Below are 18,982 nucleotides of genomic sequence, written 5' to 3' on the forward strand. Positions count from 1 at the left end.
CCTCACAAAAACTGATGTATGATGTGACAGTGTCAGTGAGTTCATGCAAGTCTGAAGTTGCAGCTTCGAAAGCTCCCCAATCGGTGCAGTCAAAGCAGGCTTGGAGGTCCTGCCTTGACTCCACTGTCCACTTCCTCACAGTCCTCACCACAGGCTTAGAAGTTTTTAGTTTCTGCCTGTAGGCCGGGATCAGATGAACTAGACAGTGGTCCGAGAGTCCTAAAGCTGCACGAGCCGCAGAGTGGTATGCATCCTTGATCACGGTGTAGCAGTGGTCCAGAGTCTGTGCCCCTCTGGTGGGACACGTTACGTGCTGTTTGTATCTGGGGAGTTCGTGTGTGAGGTTCGCCCTGTTAAGATCACCCAGAACAATGATTAGTGAGTTTGGTAGAAGTTTCTCCATGTCTGTTACCTGGTCAGCCAGCATCTGCGTGGCTTCACTCGCACGTGCGTGTGGTGGGATGTAAACAGCCGCCATGACGATCGAGGAGAACTCCCGTGGTGAATAGAACGTGCTCAGCTCGTCGAGAAAATGCGATTTAAGCAATAAAACTAAAAATGCTTATAAAACATAAACCAAACGTTGCAGGTTGTCATTTCTTCATGCGCAGTGATAAACTCCGCTCTCTGAAGGACCCAAGAGCGCTTTTTACTATGCCAACTTAACCAGAGTGACGTGAGGCGACCGGGCGCGGACGCAAACTCACGCCCGGCAAGAGCGCTCGGAAGGCGGATAGGCTTTCACGGAAGCCCCGCCAGCAGGTCCGCGGGCCAAATAGGGTTCCATAAGGGACCGGGCGCGGACGCTAACCCACGCCAGGCATGAGAGCTCGGAAGGCGGATAGGCTTTCACGGAGGTCCCGCCAGACGGTCCGCGGGCCATTTAAGGTCCCATAAGTGACCGTGCGCGGTCTCTAACTCAGGCCCGGCAGGAGTGCTCGTAGGGCGGATAGGCATTCACGGAGGTCCCGCCAGGCGGTCCGCGGGCCATTTAGGGTCCCATAACTGACCGGGCGCGGTCTCTAACTCAGGCCCGGCAGGAGTGCTCGGAGGGCGGATAGGCATTCACGGAGGTCCCGCTAGCCGGTCCGCGGGCCATTTAGGGTCCCATAACTGACCGGGCGCGGTCTCTAAGTCAGGCCCGGCAGGAGTGCTCGGAGGGCGGATAGGCATTCACGGAGGTCCCGCCAGCCGGTCCGCGGGCTATTTAGGGTCCCATAACTGACCGGGCGCGGTCTCTAACTCAGGCCCGGCAGGAGTGCTCGGAGGGCGGATAGGCATTCACGGATGTCCCACCAGCCGGTCCGCGGGCCATTTAAGGTCCCATAAGTGACCGGGCGCGGTCTCCAACTCAGGCCCGGCAGGAGTGCTCGTAGGGCGGATAGGCATTCACGGAGGTCCCGCCAGCCGGTCCGCGGGCCATTTAGGGTCCCATAACTGACCGGGCGCGGTCTCTAACTCACGCCCGGCAGGAGTGCTCGGAGGGCGGATAGGCTTTCACGGAGGTACCGCCAGCCGGTCCGCGGGCCATTTAGGGTCCCATAAGTGACCGGGCGCGGTCTCTAACTCAGGCCCGGCAGGAGTGCTCGGAGGGCGGATAGGCATTCACGGAGGTCCCGCCAGCCGGTCCGCGGGCCATTTAGGGTCCCATAACTGACCGGGCGCAGTCTCTAACTCAGGCCCGGCAGGAGTGCTCGGAGGGCGGATAGGCATTCACGGAGTCCCGCCAGCCGGTCCGCGGGCCATTTAGGGTCCCATAACTGACCGGGCGCGGTCTCTAACTCACGCCCGGCAGGAGTGCTCGGAGGGCGGATAGGCTTTCACGGAGGTACCGCCAGCCGGTCCGCGGGCCATTTAGGGTCCCATAAGTGACCGGGCGCGGTCTCTAACTCACGCCCGGCAGGAGTGCTCGGAGGGCGGATAGGCATTCACGGAGGTACCGCCAGCCGGTCCGCGGGCCAATTAGGGTCCCGTAAGGGACCGGGCGCGGTCTCTAACTCAGGCCCGGCAGGAGTGCTCGGAGGGCGGATAGGCATTCACGAAGGTACCGCCAGCCGGTCCGCGGGCCAATTAGGGTCCCATAAGTGACCGGGCGCGGTCTCTAACCCACGCCCGGCAGGAGTGCTCGGAGGGCGGACAGGCTTTCACGGAGCTCCCGCCAGCCGGTCCGCGGGCCAAATAGGGTCCCATAAGGGACCGGGGGCGGACGCTAAACCACGCACTCAACTCGGCACTCTGAAGCACCCAAGAGCGCTTTTTACTAGAAAACGTGCTCAGCTCGTCGAGAAAATGCACTCTAAGCAATACAATTAAAAATGCTTATAAAACATAAACCAAACGTTGCAGGTGGTCATTTCTTCATGTGCAGTGATAAACTCGGCACTCTGAAGCACCCAAGAGCGCTTTTAACTAGAAAACGTGCTCAGCTCGTCGAGAAAATGCGATTTAAGCAATAAAACAAAAAATGCTTATAAAACATAAACCAAACGTTGCAGGTGGTCATTTCTGCATGCGCAGTGATAAACTCGGCACTCTGAAGCACCCAAGAGCGCTTTTTACTAGAAAACGTGCTCAGCTCGTCGAGAAAATGCGCTCTAAGCAATACAATTAAAAATGCTTATAAAACATAAACCAAACGTTGCAGGTGGTCATTTCTGCATGCGCAGTGATAAACTCGGCACTCTGAAGCACCCAAGAGCGCTTTTTACTAGAAAACGTGCTCAGCTCGTCGAGAAAATGCGCTCTAAGCAATACAATTAAAAATGCTTATAAAACATAAACCAAACGTTGCAGGTGGTCATTTCTTCATGCGCAGTGATAAACTCGGCACTCTGAAGCACCCAAGAGCACTTTTTACTTTGCCAACCTAACCAGAGTGACGGGAGAGGCACCATCCAGAAAACGTGCTCAGCTCATCGAGAAAATGCGATTTAAGCAATAAAACTAAAAATGCTTATAAAACATAAACCAAACGTTGCAGGTGGTCATTTCTGCATGCGCAGTGATAACTCGGCACTCTGAAGCCCCCAAGAGCACTTTTTACTATGCCAACCTAACCAGAGTGACGGGAGAGGCACCATCCAGAAAACGTGCTCAGCTCGTCGAGAAAATGCGATTTAAGCAATAAAACAAAAAATGCTTATAAAACATAAACCAAACGTTGCAGGTGGTCATTTCTGCATGCGCAGTAATAAACCCGGCACTCTGAAGCACCCAAGAGCGCTTTTTACTAGAAAACGTGCTCAGCTCGTCGAGAACATGCGCTCTAAGCAATACAATTAAAAATGCTTATAAAACATAAACCAAACGTTGCAGGTGGTCATTTCTTCATGCGCAGTGATAAACTCGGCACTCTGAAGCACCCAAGAGCACTTTTTACTTTGCCAACCTAACCAGAGTGACGGGAGAGGCACCATCCAGAAAACGTGCTCAGCTCGTCGAAAAAATGCGATTTAAGTAATAAAACTAAAAATGCTTATAAAACATAAACCAAACGTTGCAGGTGGTCATTTCTGCATGCGCAGTAATAAACTGGGCACTCTGAAGCACCCAAGAGCGCTTTTAACTAGAAAACGTGCTCAGCTCGTCGAGAAAATGCGCTCTAAGCAATACAATTAAAAATGCTCATAAAACATAAACCAAACGTTGCAGGTGGTCATTTCTTTATGTGCAGTGATAAACTCGGCACTCTGAAGCACCCAAGAGCGCTTTTTACTTTGCCAACCTAACCCGAGTGACGGGAGAGGCACCATCCAGAAAACGTGCTCAGCTCGTCGAGAAAATGCGATTTAAGCAATAAAACTAAAAATGCTTATAAAACATAAACCAAACGTTGCAGGTTGTCATTTCTTCATGCGCAGTGATAAACTCCGCACTCTGAAGGACCCAAGAGCGCTTTTTACTATGCCAACTTAACCACAGTGACGTGAGGCGACCGGGCGCGGACGCTAACTCACGCCCGGCAAGAGCGCTCGGAAGGCGGATAGGCTTTCACGGAAGCTCCGCCAGCAGGTCCGCGGGCCATTTAGGGTCCCATAAGTGACCGTGCGCGGTCTCTAACTCACGCCCGGCAGGAGTGCTCGGAGGGCGGATAGGCTTTCACGGAGGTACCGCCAGCCGGTCCGCGGGCTATTTAGGGTCCCATAACTGACCGGGCGCGGTCTCAAACTCAGGCCCGGCAGGAGTGCTCGGAGGGCGGATAGGCATTCACGGAGGTCCCGCCAGCCGGTCCGCGGGCTATTTAGGGTCCCATAACTGACCGGGCGCGGTCTCTAACCCACGCCCGGCAGGAGTGCTCGGAGGGCGGATAGGCATTCACGGAGGTCCCGCCAGCCGGTCCGCGGGCCATTCAGGGTCCCATACATGACCGGGCGCGGTCTCTAACCCACGCCCGGCGGGAGTGCTCGGAGGGCGGATAGGCATCCACGGACGTCCCGCCAGCCGGTCCGCGGGCCATTCAGGGTCCCATACATGACCGGGCGCGGTCTCGAACTCAGGCCCGGCAGGAGTGCTCGGAGGACGGATAGGCATTCACGGAGGTACCGCCAGCAGGTCCGCGGGCCATTTAGGGTCCCATAAGTGACCGGGCGCGGTCTCGAACTCACGCCCGGCAGGAGTGCTCGGAGGGCGGATAGGCTTTCACGGTGGTACCGCCAGCCGGTCCGCGGGCCATTTAGGGTCCCATAAGTGACCGGGCGCGGTCTCTAACCCACGCCCGGCAGGAGTGCTCGGAGGGCGGACAGGCTTTCACGGAGCTCCCGCCAGCCGGTCCGCGGGCCATTTAGGGTCCCATAAGTGACCGGGCGCGGTCTCGAACTCACGCCCGGCAGGAGTGCTCGGAGGGCGGATAGGCTTTCACGGTGGTACCGCCAGCCGGTCCGCGGGCCATTTAGGGTCCCATAAGTGACCGGGCGCGGTCTCTAACTCAGGCCCGGCAGGAGTGCTCGGACGGCGGATAGGCATTCACGGAGGTACCGCCAGCCGGTCCGCGGGCCAATTAGGGTCCCATAAGTGACCGGGCGCGGTCTCTAACCCACGCCCGGCAGGAGTGCTCGGAGGGCGGACAGGCTTTCACGGAGCTCCCGCCAGCCGGTCCGCGGGCCAAATAGGGTCCCATAAGGGACCGGGGGCGGACGCTAAACCACGCACTCAACTCGGCACTCTGAAGCACCCAAGAGCGCTTTTACTAGAAAACGTCCTCAGCTCGTCGAGAAAATGCACTCTAAGCAATACAATTAAAAATGCTTATAAAACATAAACCAAACGTTGCAGGTGGTCATTTCTTCATGCGCAGTGATAAACTCGGCACTCTGAAGCACCCAAGAGCGCTTTTTACTTTGCCAACCTAACCAGAGTGACGGGAGAGGCACCATCCAGAAAACGTGCTCAGCTCGTCGAGAAAATTCGATTTAAGCAATAAAACTAAAAATGCTTATAAAACATAAACCAAACGTTGCAGGTGGTCATTTCTGCATGCGCAGTGATAAACTGGGCACTCTGAAGCCCCCAAGAGCGCTTTTTACTATGCCAACCTAACCAGAGTGACGGGAGAGGCACCATCCAGAAAACGTGCTCAGCTCGTCGAGAAAATGCGATTTAAGCAATAAAACAAAAAATGCTTATAAAACATAAACCAAACGTTGCAGGTGGTCATTTCTGCATGCGCAGTGATAAACCCGGCACTCTGAAGCACCCAAGAGCGCTTTTTACTAGAAATAGTGCTCAGCTCGTCGAGAAAATGCGCTCTAAGCAATACAATTAAAAATGCTCATAAAACATAAACCAAACGTTGCAGGTGGTCATTTCTTTATGTGCAGTGATAAACTCGGCACTCTGAAGCACCCAAGAGCGCTTTTTACTTTGCCAACCTAACCAGAGTGACGGGAGAGGCACCATCCAGAAAACGTGCTCAGCTCGTCGAGAAAATGCGATTTAAGCAATAAAACTAAAAATGCTTATAAAACATAAACCAAACGTTGCAGGTGGTCATTTCTGCATGCGCAGTGATAAACTGGGCACTCTGAAGCCCCCAAGAGCGCTTTTTACTATGCCAACCTAACCAGAGTGACGGGAGAGGCACCATCCAGAAAACGTGCTCAGCTCGTCGAGAAAATGCGATTTAAGCAATAAAACAAAAAATGCTTATAAAACATAAACCAAACGTTGCAGGTGGTCATTTCTGCATGCGCAGTGATAAACCCGGCACTCTGAAGCACCCAAGAGCGCTTTTTACTAGAAATAGTGCTCAGCTCGTCGAGAAAATGCGCTCTAAGCAATACAATTAAAAATGCTCATAAAACATAAACCAAACGTTGCAGGTGGTCATTTCTTTATGTGCAGTGATAAACTCGGCACTCTGAAGCACCCAAGAGCGCTTTTTACTTTGCCAACCTAACCAGAGTGACGGGAGAGGCACCATCCAGAAAACGTGCTCAGCTCGTCGAGAAAATGCGATTTAAGCAATAAAACTAAAAATGCTTATAAAACATAAACCAAACGTTGCAGGTGGTCATTTCTGCATGCGCAGTGATAAACTGGGCACTCTGAAGCCCCCAAGAGCGCTTTTTACTATGCCAACCTAACCAGAGTGACGGGAGAGGCACCATCCAGAAAACGTGCTCAGCTCGTCGAGAAAATGCGATTTAAGCAATAAAACAAAAAATGCTTATAAAACATAAACCAAACGTTGCAGGTGGTCATTTCTGCATGCGCAGTGATAAACCCGGCACTCTGAAGCACCCAAGAGCGCTTTTTACTAGAAATAGTGCTCAGCTCGTCGAGAAAATGCGCTCTAAGCAATACAATTAAAAATGCTCATAAAACATAAACCTAACGTTGCAGGTGGTCATTTCTTTATGTGCAGTGATAAACTCGGCACTCTGAAGCACCCAAGAGCGCTTTTTACTTTGCCAACCTAACCAGAGTGACGGGAGAGGCACCATCCAGAAAACGTGCTCAGCTCGTCGAGAAAATGCGATTTAAGCAATAAAACTAAAAATGCTTATAAAACATAAACCAAACGTTGCAGGTGGTCATTTCTGCATGCGCAGTGATAAACTGGGCACTCTGAAGCCCCCAAGAGCGCTTTTTACTATGCCAACCTAACCAGAGTGACGGGAGAGGCACCATCCAGAAAACGTGCTCAGCTCGTCGAGAAAATGCGATTTAAGCAATAAAACAAAAAATGCTTATAAAACATAAACCAAACGTTGCAGGTGGTCATTTCTGCATGCGCAGTGATAAACCCGGCACTCTGAAGCACCCAAGAGCGCTTTTTACTAGAAATAGTGCTCAGCTCGTCGAGAAAATGCGCTCTAAGCAATACAATTAAAAATGCTCATAAAACATAAACCAAACGTTGCAGGTGGTCATTTCTTTATGTGCAGTGATAAACTCGGCACTCTGAAGCACCCAAGAGCGCTTTTTACTTTGCCAACCTAACCAGAGTGACGGGAGAGGCACCATCCAGAAAACGTGCTCAGCTCGTCGAGAAAATGCGATTTAAGCAATAAAACTAAAAATGCTTATAAAACATAAACCAAACGTTGCAGGTGGTCATTTCTGCATGCGCAGTGATAAACTGGGCACTCTGAAGCCCCCAAGAGCGCTTTTTACTATGCCAACCTAACCAGAGTGACGGGAGAGGCACCATCCAGAAAACGTGCTCAGCTCGTCGAGAAAATGCGATTTAAGCAATAAAACAAAAAATGCTTATAAAACATAAACCAAACGTTGCAGGTGGTCATTTCTGCATGCGCAGTGATAAACCCGGCACTCTGAAGCACCCAAGAGCGCTTTTTACCAGAAATAGTGCTCAGCTCGTCGAGAAAATGCGATTTAAGCAATAAAACTAAAAATGCTTATAAAACATAAACCAAACGTTGCAGGTGGTCATTTCTGCATGCGCAGTGATAAACTGGGCACTCTGAAGCCCCCAAGAGCGCTTTTTACTATGCCAACCTAACCAGAGTGACGGGAGAGGCACCATCCAGAAAACGTGCTCAGCTCGTCGAGAAAATGCGATTTAAGCAATAAAACAAAAAATGCTTATAAAACATAAACCAAACGTTGCAGGTGGTCATTTCTGCATGCGCAGTGATAAACCCGGCACTCTGAAGCACCCAAGAGCGCTTTTTACTAGAAATAGTGCTCAGCTCGTCGAGAAAATGCGCTCTAAGCAATACAATTAAAAATGCTCATAAAACATAAACCAAACGTTGCAGGTGGTCATTTCTTTATGTGCAGTGATAAACTCGGCACTCTGAAGCACCCAAGAGCGCTTTTTACTTTGCCAACCTAACCAGAGTGACGGGAGAGGCACCATCCAGAAAACGTGCTCAGCTCGTCGAGAAAATGCGATTTAAGCAATAAAACTAAAAATGCTTATAAAACATTGTTAAGTATTATTGTTTATGTCCGCCCTTGGACTCACTGTGTGTATTAAGGTACCAATTCTGTTTACCCTTTTGTTGATATATACGGTAATGACGTCACTACATTGAAGCTACCGGGGAAGAAAGTCCTGTGACAACGGACATGCGGATTGTTGTATGCGATTGACTGACGGAGAAGTTGTTGCGTTTAGCGCCAGTATGTTTGTTAAATAAATACGCTGTGTTTTCATCTAAAAAGGGAACCACGCATCGTCCTACTTTTCTCCACCACGCAGACAGCGGAAAAGTCACTGCTGCACACCATTTATTTGGTTAAGAAGAAGGAACCCCCCCTTTTTCACTTTACAGGTTATGGGCCCAGGGAAGGTTTGGACATGAGCTAACGTTAGCATCGGTAAGAAGACCGGACAAAGTTACCGCGAAGTATACACGTGAAACTTGTGTCAAGCTAACAAGAAAGCTATCCGTGTACCAACCACCTGGAAATAAGTGGACGTGTTTAGATTCCCGGAAGAAGTGAAACGTGAGTGGCGATATTTGCATGTTGTAAATGCTAAAGAAGCAAATAACCTAGCTTAGCAAGTGAAAAGTATTTTAGCAAGCTAGAGTGAACGTGGCGCGTCAACAACAATAAGAAAAATGGCAAGCACAACAGCAGGAATCATTGCAGCACAGCTGTTATTCGACGGTTCAGAAGATAAATATGAACTATGGGAAACGAGATTCCTGGGACACCTGCACATTTGTAAGTTAAAAAGGACAATTTTGAATGAGCCCGCAACAGACACCAGTGAAGAGGAATTAGCCCAAGATGTAGCTAATAATGCTGACTGTTATGCAGAGCTGATAAGGCTGTTAGACGACAAAAGCTTATCACTTATCAGACATGATGCAGCTGATGATGGCAGGAAAGCCTTGAAAATGCTCAGAGAACATTATTCAGGAAAAAGCAAGCCAAGAATCATAAACCTGTATACCTCGTTGACCAGACTGAACATGACCGGTAACGAGAGTGTAACAGACTATATGATAAGGGCAGAAAACCTGATTACTGCTCTGAGGGATGCAGGTGAAACTATGAGTGATGGATTGACCATAGCAATGGTGTTAAATGGCCTACCTGATTCCTTCAAGCCACTAGCCGTACATGTAACACAAAATGAAGATACAGTTTGTCATGTAACAGGGAGTGGGGGGGGAAACAAATGGTGCATAAAGTGAGTATGGATTGCTCCCAGTAATAAATTGGCGGGGCTGACATTCCAAATTTTAACAGCAGATGGTGCAAAATTAAGTGGGGGAATATTGAATGAATTGGCAAAGCTGAAATTCCAAAATTCTCCAAAAGATGGAGCCAAACCGGTGCAGGAGACCAAAGAGAAAGAGGGGTCGGATTATGGGACACACATGGAAGCACAAAAATGGTTTTTATTTGTATTTTTATTTTACTTGCTTGGCTAAAATATATTCTGTAACCGCTTAAAGCAATATTATCACAGAATTAGACTAAGCTGCCCACCCATATAAGAATAGGGGTGTGTTAAAAATTGTTGGAAAGGAAAGAACAAATAAGTTTTTATTTTTATTTTATTTTTTCTTCTTTTTATTTTTCTTTGCTTGGCTGAAATATATTCTGTAACAGCAACAAGCAATATTATCACACAATTAGGAAAAGAAGCCCACCACGAGTGGTGTGTTAAGAAAAAGGTTAAAACATAAAATCAAGGGCTTTGATTTCTGATTTAAATGGTTGAGTAAAAAGTGTAACTTTGAAATATTGGTTTTATGAAAGGAGAAGTGAAGAAAAGAGGAAATAAGGTGCTTGCCGGGGTTTCTACAGATTTTTGGTGGAAAGGGAGTGGGGTGGAACCAGCTGCTCAAACCGCAAGGTTATGACTCATAACTTATGAGCGTGGGAAACTGGACAGTATAGAGGCCAGCGGACACCTGCTCAAACCGCAAGGTTGTGACTCATAGCCTATGAGCGTGGGAAGCTGGACATTATAGACATTATAGAAGACAGTATAGAAAAAAAGGGGGGGGGCCAGAGAGGTCTATAAAAAGGTCATCTTGGACATCTGCGGGGCTCTCTCCCGGACCGCGTTCATACGTGAAGAAGCCCGTACGAGTTTCAAGACTTTTTCTACAGCCTTCAAGAGCCTTGTGTGAGACGCAAGATCGCTGGCCTGGATTAACTTGGATTTACTCAAAGAATTGGACTGGACAACTTTGCATGAGAAACTAGGTGAGGGGAGACTTCTTCTGTATGTACGCAAGCGGAGGAGACAGTCATCGGGTAGTCTGTCCTCACGGGGCCTAACTAGTTTCCAAATTGGATTTTAGAAATAAAATCGAACTGATCACTCGACTTTATTTCCACCAAAAAGAAAATAACACCCAATTGGTAGCTACCTTTTCCCTCTTTTCTGATTTTTGTTTTGCAATCAAAAGTGCTCCGGGATTGAATGATTTTATTTGCAAGTGTATCAGTGAGTGGGATTGTTCAGTTTTTGGAGGATTGAGATTTGTAATTCTATTTCATGCTTCTTCAATAAATGTGTTTTATATACTCATTTAATTCGTGGTGCGCTAATTTGTATGCAATTAATTGTTTGAGGTTGGGTTGATAACTCAGTTTATAAATAGGAGATTATTATGGTATGCAAACATACCATAATAAATAACAATAAGGAAGGTTTTCAAATTCGACTTTTCGGATTAGTGTTAGAGCTATAATTAGTAAATGTCCTTCGGGCACGAGCCCGTTCCTGTTTTTTTCGGGCCGCGTCAGAGGCTACTTTGAATGATTTTGAGGGACTAATTTGCCTTCAAAATAAATTGCAAGATAATAATAATCCGATTAAATCATTTTCAATCGTATTAAGTAAAATATTATTTTGTTGGAAACAATCGAATTGGTGGAAGCACTCTCACGGCTAAGTGTTTAAATATATCATGTCAAAATTAGTGATTTAATGCATTAAATCCATTCTCACACACTATCATTGACATACTTCCGCAAATGGGACTTTCTTCGGAGAAATAGGAAGTAAGCTTGTTACTTCCTCAAACCAAGTAGAGCGAGGCCATATCAAAAGTTATTTCGACAAAACTAGCGCTAGAGGGTGCGCTAGACCAACGAATCCTTGAGGTCTTATCAAAGACATCTAAACAATATCCGTAACGTAATACCAGCATCAAACAACCGAAGGGAGCCATCATTACGGCGCGGTCATATTGACGACTCGCCTCAAATAGAGTTACTCGGCTCGCGCGTCGGATGACTTAAAAAGGATTGGCGTCGTAAAAGAAATTAGATTGATTCTGGTAGAATTAATTTGACTCGGGTGGTCAGCTACGGACGAGTCCCTTCACCCCCGGCTTATTGAACCCGTTACAGGGGAGCCGGTGCCACTTTAATAAAGTGCGCGTTTGACATTTTGGCGCCCAACGTGTTGAGGGGGGTTGTGAGTTAAGATTTATTAATAGATGTTTGCTCGCAGCTCCAAAACGAACCTGTGTGGAGTTTTTTCAGTTTTTTCTTTCCGAGAACTGTCATGATTCCACTCACTGATACAAACAAATGTCAGAACGGCCTTGAGTGACATAAGAACAGTCTCTTTAAGGAATAGAGTTTCCTAGAAAAGAACCTTTAAAAGCACGGAAGGATTAGAACTGTTTTGTGTCATAGTAAACGGTGACCGCTACCCCTTAGCACGTTACTTGGAGGATGAGTAAGGATAATCTCCTTCTTAACTTGTACTTGTATGGAGTACTAAAAGTAACGTTGGTGGTGTACGCAGAGTATGCGGCACAACTTGCTAAAGCTAGAGGGGCCGGTACTTGGGCACGTATTTTGGGTACAGACAGAGAAGACAAACCAATAGACGAAGAACTAGTGAATGTTTTAGATTTCATCCAAGAACCAAAGCCGGAAAGAAGGCAGACACTTTGAGGACAAAACGAAGAGTCTATTCTTTGATCTGAAAAGTAAAAAGTTTTCCTCTCTTCTGCATTTTCCTCTTCCACTTTTACTTTATTTATTTTATTTTTTTTATTTTTGTTGTTGTTCCGGAACGCAAAAGGATTACAACTTTTTTGTTTCCAGACGCATTGTGGATTACAAATTTTTTGTTCCTGAACGCAAAAGGATTACAATTTTTTTGTTTCCAGACGCATTGTGGATTACAAATTTTTTGTTCCTGAACGCAAAAGGATTACAACTTTTTTGTTTCCAGACGCATTGTGGATTACAAATTTTTTGTTCCTGAACGCAAAAGGATTACAATTTTTTTGTTTCCAGACGCATTGTGGATTACAAATTTTTTGTTCCTGAACGCAAAAGGATTACAACTTTTTTGTTTCCAGACGCATTGTGGATTACAATTTTTTTTGTTCCTGAACGCAAAAGGATTACAACTTTTTTGTTTCCAGACGCATTGTGGATTACAAATTTTTTGTTCCTGAACGCAAAAGGATTACAACTTTTTTGTTTCCAGACGCATTGTGGATTACAAATTTTTTGTTCCTGAACGCAAAAGGATTACAACTTTTTTGTTTCCAGACGCATTGTGGATTACAGAATTTTTGTGATCACTAAAACCAAAAGTGGACAGAGAAATTATTATTAATATTATTTTTTTTTTTTTTTCTCTTCTTTTTCTTTTCTCTCTCTTTCTTTCCTTTTTCCCAGTATCTACTCGCTCTTTTGTTTTTGTTTATCCGTTGAGGACAACAGTTGAAGTTGAGCGAGGGTTCCCAAGAATTGGAAAGCAGAAGGGCTTCGGGCTGAGGATTGGCCGTCACTATTTGTTCGTTTCAATAACGTTTAAATTGCAATTTGCTGTTGAATGTACCCTTGTTAGAAAATCCTGTCAGTAGAGTGACTGGATGGGATAGTAGAACAAAGATAAAAGTGCATCCCGCCGTTGAGAGCATCAATAAGCGAGGCAGGAGTTCTCGAATTGGTGTTTTGAGTAGAAGCGACGCAAAAGGCGCCGCTGAGTAACTAAGAGCTGTATCGTCCCTATTCCGATTGCGCACGGGAAGGAGTCGAAAGGAGACAGCTCAACCCTACAACTGAGAAACATTGCTATTCACTAAAAGAAATGGCTAGCGGTATAAGAGGAACAGACCCCGAATCTGGTTATCCTACAGAAGGAACCAGGCACGAGGGGTTTAATCCAGACCCTTTAGGACGACATGAAGAACCAGTATGTGTGATACTGTATGGAGGAGGCTTAGAAAAGTGGCCTCAGAAATGGACTGACTGCATAGTGGGATCTAACCCGTCGATCGAGGCGGAAAGCCTCTCGACGCGGGTAAAGGAAGCCATCGAAAAAGATGGAAGATTTTTTGCCGAGCAACCGGGAGAAGATGGATTACCAATCATAGTGTCAGCCCACCCTGAGAGGGGCTACACTAGAAGAGAAGCACCCGACTGGTGTGAATGGGGGGCAAAGATGGTGGAGGAATGTAATATGGTAAAATTGATAAGCACAAGTACAGATTTGGACTCAATAGTGAAAATGTTGACCAACGAAGCTGGCATCAAAGGCGAGCTGGCAACTCCATCACCTGAGGAAGTGAAGGCAGCGCCTCGCTATTATGAGTGCATGCAACATTTGGCGAAGATGAGAAGCATTTTAGAGAAAAAGACCAATCGACCAGTATTTTCCAGTGAAGAAGAAGAGGAAGTGCCTAATGAGGAGGGAAGATTGGGCACAAGCAGAGACACCCGGTGCGGAGGTATTCATGCACCGAAGTTTAATCTCCTCTTCAGAAAAGACCCCCTGCCGTCTCTGCCAGAAGAATCAACAAAGAAAGTAATTGTTGGAAATGGAGTGCTGATGTGTCAATTTGTCGGAGATATTTGGTCACTGACAGGAGATGCCCTCATTGTTTTCACCAACGACAAATTCCGGGCATGGAACCAAACCTTTGATTCACGGCTGAGACTGATGGCCGGTGAAAAATATATTGAAGACGTGCACGATGCGAGACGGCAGATGGAGCATGACCCGGAAGATCTTACTTTCATTTTTACAAGTGGAGGAAGATCGAACTACTACATGATAATACACGCCTTCGTGCAGAAGTGGCGGGCGGACCTGAACCAACAGGACTACCTGAAGATGATGACAAGAATCCTGGAGAAAGCGGTGGATGCTGCCGTCGAGAGGGGAGCCAGACGAATAGTTACGGATGTAAACGGTATTAGATCCGGAAGAATGTCATGGAAAATTGCAGAGACGGCAATTGCTGGTGCATATAAGCTGCAAATATCCACCCCAATCACAGCAGTGGAAGGGCTGGAGTTTGTGCTGGCAATATCAGCCTCTCAAAGAAGAGAAAGGGAACTGGTAGCCCTGGAAGCCACTTACGGTCAAGCACTACAGGTGGCACGGAAAGAACAGAAGATGGAGCAGCAAACACAACACGCGGTGGCAGTCCTGCCCCATCCCTCGGGCAAAGCAGTTCGAACGGAAGGAGAAGGGGGAACTGACTTGAGTTCTATTCCGGAACCGCAAAGGAACACCGAAAGGTCAAGGACGCCATCGCCAAGCACAGGAGATGAGGAGGAGGAAGTGGCAATAGAAATCAACACGGAAATAACCGGACCAAGGGGGCCGAATCCAACACCAACGGGGAGCCCAGCTCCACCAAAACAACCGCCTCAAGGAAAAGGGAGGAGAGTGGTTATAAGATCTGCCCGAGAAGATACAGGTGTCTCTTACCGAGCACGCCTGACGTCTACTCCCAAGAACCGTCCCTCCACGGTTCAGAGACCCCGTCAGCAAACAGAACCAAGAAACGCAGAGGTTGGTGCCATTGAACACGACCCTACATCCAACGAGGAAGGGCGTAATGAAGATGGAGATGTGGAAAACAGGGAGGCCGCCACCTCAAGCGACGACGTGGTCTCTGAAGAGGAAAATCAAGCTTCTGTGATGTCGGCCGTGGTCCCTCCTGATCCAAATGACCCACCACCGAGAGTTGTGAGAGGAGCAACCCGTAAAGGAATCAAAAAACAACGGCCGGTGCTAAGCATCTACCAGGCCTCGGAAAGGCTGGCGAGGGACATTCAATTCGGTTGGGTAGAAACCAAGGATGGAAGGAAAACCTACATCCCAGAAGTCAGGCAGAAAGAATACCCATTCCCGCCGGCCTGGTGGGAGAAGATAGAAAGGAATATAGACATCCCGGTGAAATTAACTTACAGGGAGGCAATGAACGTGTTAAACACACCAGCCTACCATACTTTAGTAAGTTACACCGACTTGACAAAAGATTTTAGAGAAGGCTTTGTAACTGTAATGTATGATGTACTATTGCGAAGGATGAAGCAGGGCGTGTATGATGCCGCTCAAGAAGAGCTGAGAGCGTGCGATGACCTGGACATATACACTGCTAATCCCGCTATGTCCACACAAACCAACCTAATTGCAAACGCCACCCAGCAGGCTCAGCCGAACACCACGCAAATGGGAGCGACTTACCTGGATAACACAGGGATGGCCGCAAACGACATGGAAAGAGAAACAAGAGCCTTTAAGACCCTAAAAGGCATGGTGCGCGTGAAGTACCAGAAGGAAAGCGTCAAAGAATACTTATCGGCCACTTGGCCAGTAATCAAAGAAAGTCCGGGTGGAGAATTGTCAAAAAAGATGTGGCTGCAATACATTACAGCCGAGCCCATAGGCCGAGATGAGACAGCGCAGGAAGCCTATCAAAGATGGGTGGATGACGAAGAAGATGACGAAGATGTGCATATAACCAGAGCTAAAGAAGCACTGAAACAGGGTCTCACCTTGTTGAATGTGTGGCATAAGTTGAAGCAAGTGGTAAGCCCAAGCAGATATGTGCGAGTTTTGAGAGCAGTCACCGAGGACAAAGACACTACTTTTGTGAAACTGGGTGCGGAGGCAACTCTGGCACGAATCGAAGAATCCATAAAGAAATGGGACAGAGTAACAAAACACTACATGGAGAGACAAAAGCCAGGTCCATCGGGCAGTACTCGCTCTCGCACAGAGGAGACGCAAGCAGGGCGGAAACCACCACCAAGGCCAACTTATGAGAAGGAGCAAAAGTCTAATTATGACCAGAAGCAAAACACCCAGGTCAAGCCGAAATCAATGAATAGTAAAGTAAACCCAACAGGTTACGTGGCAAAAGAAGTATACGACAAAATGTCATCAGAAGAAAGAAAGGCCCTGGCGGAGGCTCGCAAGGCTGCAGCCCCTGCGGGGCCCAGGAAATGAATGAAGAAGAGGCGCGGGTCACCCTGACGGGTGTTTACAGGGATGGAGACAACCTCTACGCTGAAATCGAAGGAGCTCCATATTTGGTGGATATAGGAGCCGAGGTGTCAATGACCCGCAAAGCCTTAAAAAGAATAGGACACCTAACTGTGATGGTGGCAGATGGATCAGTGACTAATATGCCCATTGGAATTTGGAAAGGAATAGTTTGGGTCAAAGGGCCTCATAATCTATTGACTTTGAGAGACGCAGAGGATCTAAAAAAACCGAAACACCAGCGTCAGTCAGTAAGAACAAGATTAGAAATGATAAGAGCAAAAGCAGTCCGTGTGGGCCCGACAAAAATTATGCCACTTAATGAGTGGTACAAGCCGGTGGATGTGGAGACTGTCAAGAGCAAACTGGTCCAAGACAGCGACCTGTCCCCGGACGGAAAGCGGAGGCTGACCAAAATATTGGAGAAAGCAGCCGTGGCGCATTTCAAGAACGACTGTGGAGACCTTGGATCAAAGTATATCCACACAATAGAAGGGGGAGTTCATCCACCGGTAAGACAATATCCCCTGAACCCTGACGCAGTGGCTGAAATGGAAACAATTGTGAAGGAACTCTTACAGCTTGGCATCATTCGAGAAGAGCCTAATCCAGTGACCAACAGCCCAATTCAGGCCGTAAAGAAACCAGCGGCGGCAGGAGGAGGCTGGAGGCCGGTAATCAACTTTAAAGCTCTTAACCGCCGGACGGTGGCTAATCGAGCGAGCCTCATAAATCCCCAGGCATCCCTCAAGACGCTGAGAGTGAAAAAATACAAGTCATGCATTGACTTGGCAAATGGATTTTTTTCATTACGACTAGCCAGAACATCGCAAGGGAAAACAGCATTTACACACAGGGGGAAGTCGTACGTGTGGCAAAGATTGCCGCAAGGATACAAGAATTCCCCGAATGTGTTTCAATCGACTGTCTTACAAGTTTTGGATGGCTTGGATGTCACGGTGTATATTGATGATGTGTTTGTTTCAAATGACACAGAAGAGGAACATCTAAACTTGCTGCAAAGGGTTGTGGAACGAGTCTCCGCTGCGGGTCTGAAGCTGAATCTCAAGAAATGCCAACTAGCCCGGTTCCAAGTGGATTACTTGGGATTCCAGGTGACCGAGGATCTGGGCATCTCAGAGGGATTTCGACAAAAAATCGAACGGATTTCGCCTCCGGGATCAGAGACAGAGTTGCAGCGAATACTTGGACTGTGCAACTATGTGCGGGATCATGTTCCCCACTATCAGAAACATGCAAGACCACTGTACGCGCGCTTGAAGAAAGCTCCGGAGAGCCAAAAGACGGCGAAGTGGCAGTGGTCAGACGATGACAATCAAAATTTGAATAACTTGAAACAAGCCGTCCGAGAAGCCGTGCGGCTTGAGCCACGAAGTCTGACAGTAAAACTTGTCGCGAAGGTGCATTGCGAGGAAAATGATGCAATGGTGACGGTCAGCAACGAAGGTGCTGGCTTGGTGGCTTTGTGGACCTATACCCTCTCCAGTGTCGAGAAGAAATTTCCCCAGGAGGAGAAAGAACTTGCAGTGTTAGCCAAGTACTGGAGCAATTTGAAAGACCTGGCACAAGGGCAAGGTATCAAAGTCCAAACCGGAAGTAACGTGCATCGTTTTCTTCGGAAATCCACAATCGAGAGCACAAAAGCGACCAATGTCAGGTGGGGAAGATGGGAGGACATCCTACTAGATCCCGACTTAGACATTGGCCCGACAACAACCTCCACCAAAAAGCAGACATTGGCAAAAGAAACAGAAAAAGAAAAGCCCTATGAATGGACTCTTTACACCGACGGGTCAAAAAAGGAAGGAGACCAGAATGCCCACTGGGGTTTTATTCTGAAACAAAATGGAGAGGAGCGTTGCCGCCGCAAAGGTAGGACACCCGGCAGCGCGCAGGCAGGAGAAGCTACGGCAGTGCTGGAAGGACTGTTAGAAGCGGAGAAAAATCACGCTGGACGCGTAAGACTCGTAACTGACAGTTATTATTGTGCACAAGCGCTCAAATTCGACCTAGCCATTTGGGTGGAGAATGGCTTTGAAGGCACGAGGGGAAAACTAGTGGCCCACTATGAAGTGTGGAAGAAAATAGCTGAGTTGCAGCTGAATATGTGTCTTGATGTCGTCCACCAAAGATCTCATGTGAAAGAAGGAGCTCATTGGAGAGGGAATAATGAAGTTGATCGATACGTCCAAGAAAGAAGAATAATAGTTGTAGGAGCAGAAAACTGGGACAAAACCCCTCGTGGAAAAGTGGTCCCAGATGAAAGCG

The 18,982-nt window shown here is 47.6% G+C and overlaps 1 long non-coding RNA gene across 1 annotated transcript; it reads left to right on the plus strand.

The window, feature by feature from the left end:
- Nucleotides 1-13,578: 13,578 nt before the first annotated feature.
- Nucleotides 13,579-18,648, plus strand: LOC119119003. Its single transcript, XR_005097045.1, has 2 exons — nucleotides 13,579-13,714; nucleotides 18,467-18,648. It is a non-coding gene; the product is annotated as an uncharacterized LOC119119003 (long non-coding RNA).
- The last annotated feature ends 334 nt before the right edge of the window (nucleotides 18,649-18,982 follow it).

This window comes from Syngnathus acus, unplaced genomic scaffold (genome assembly GCF_901709675.1).
Source record: "Syngnathus acus unplaced genomic scaffold, fSynAcu1.2, whole genome shotgun sequence".
Taxonomy (NCBI): domain Eukaryota; kingdom Metazoa; phylum Chordata; class Actinopteri; order Syngnathiformes; family Syngnathidae; genus Syngnathus; species Syngnathus acus.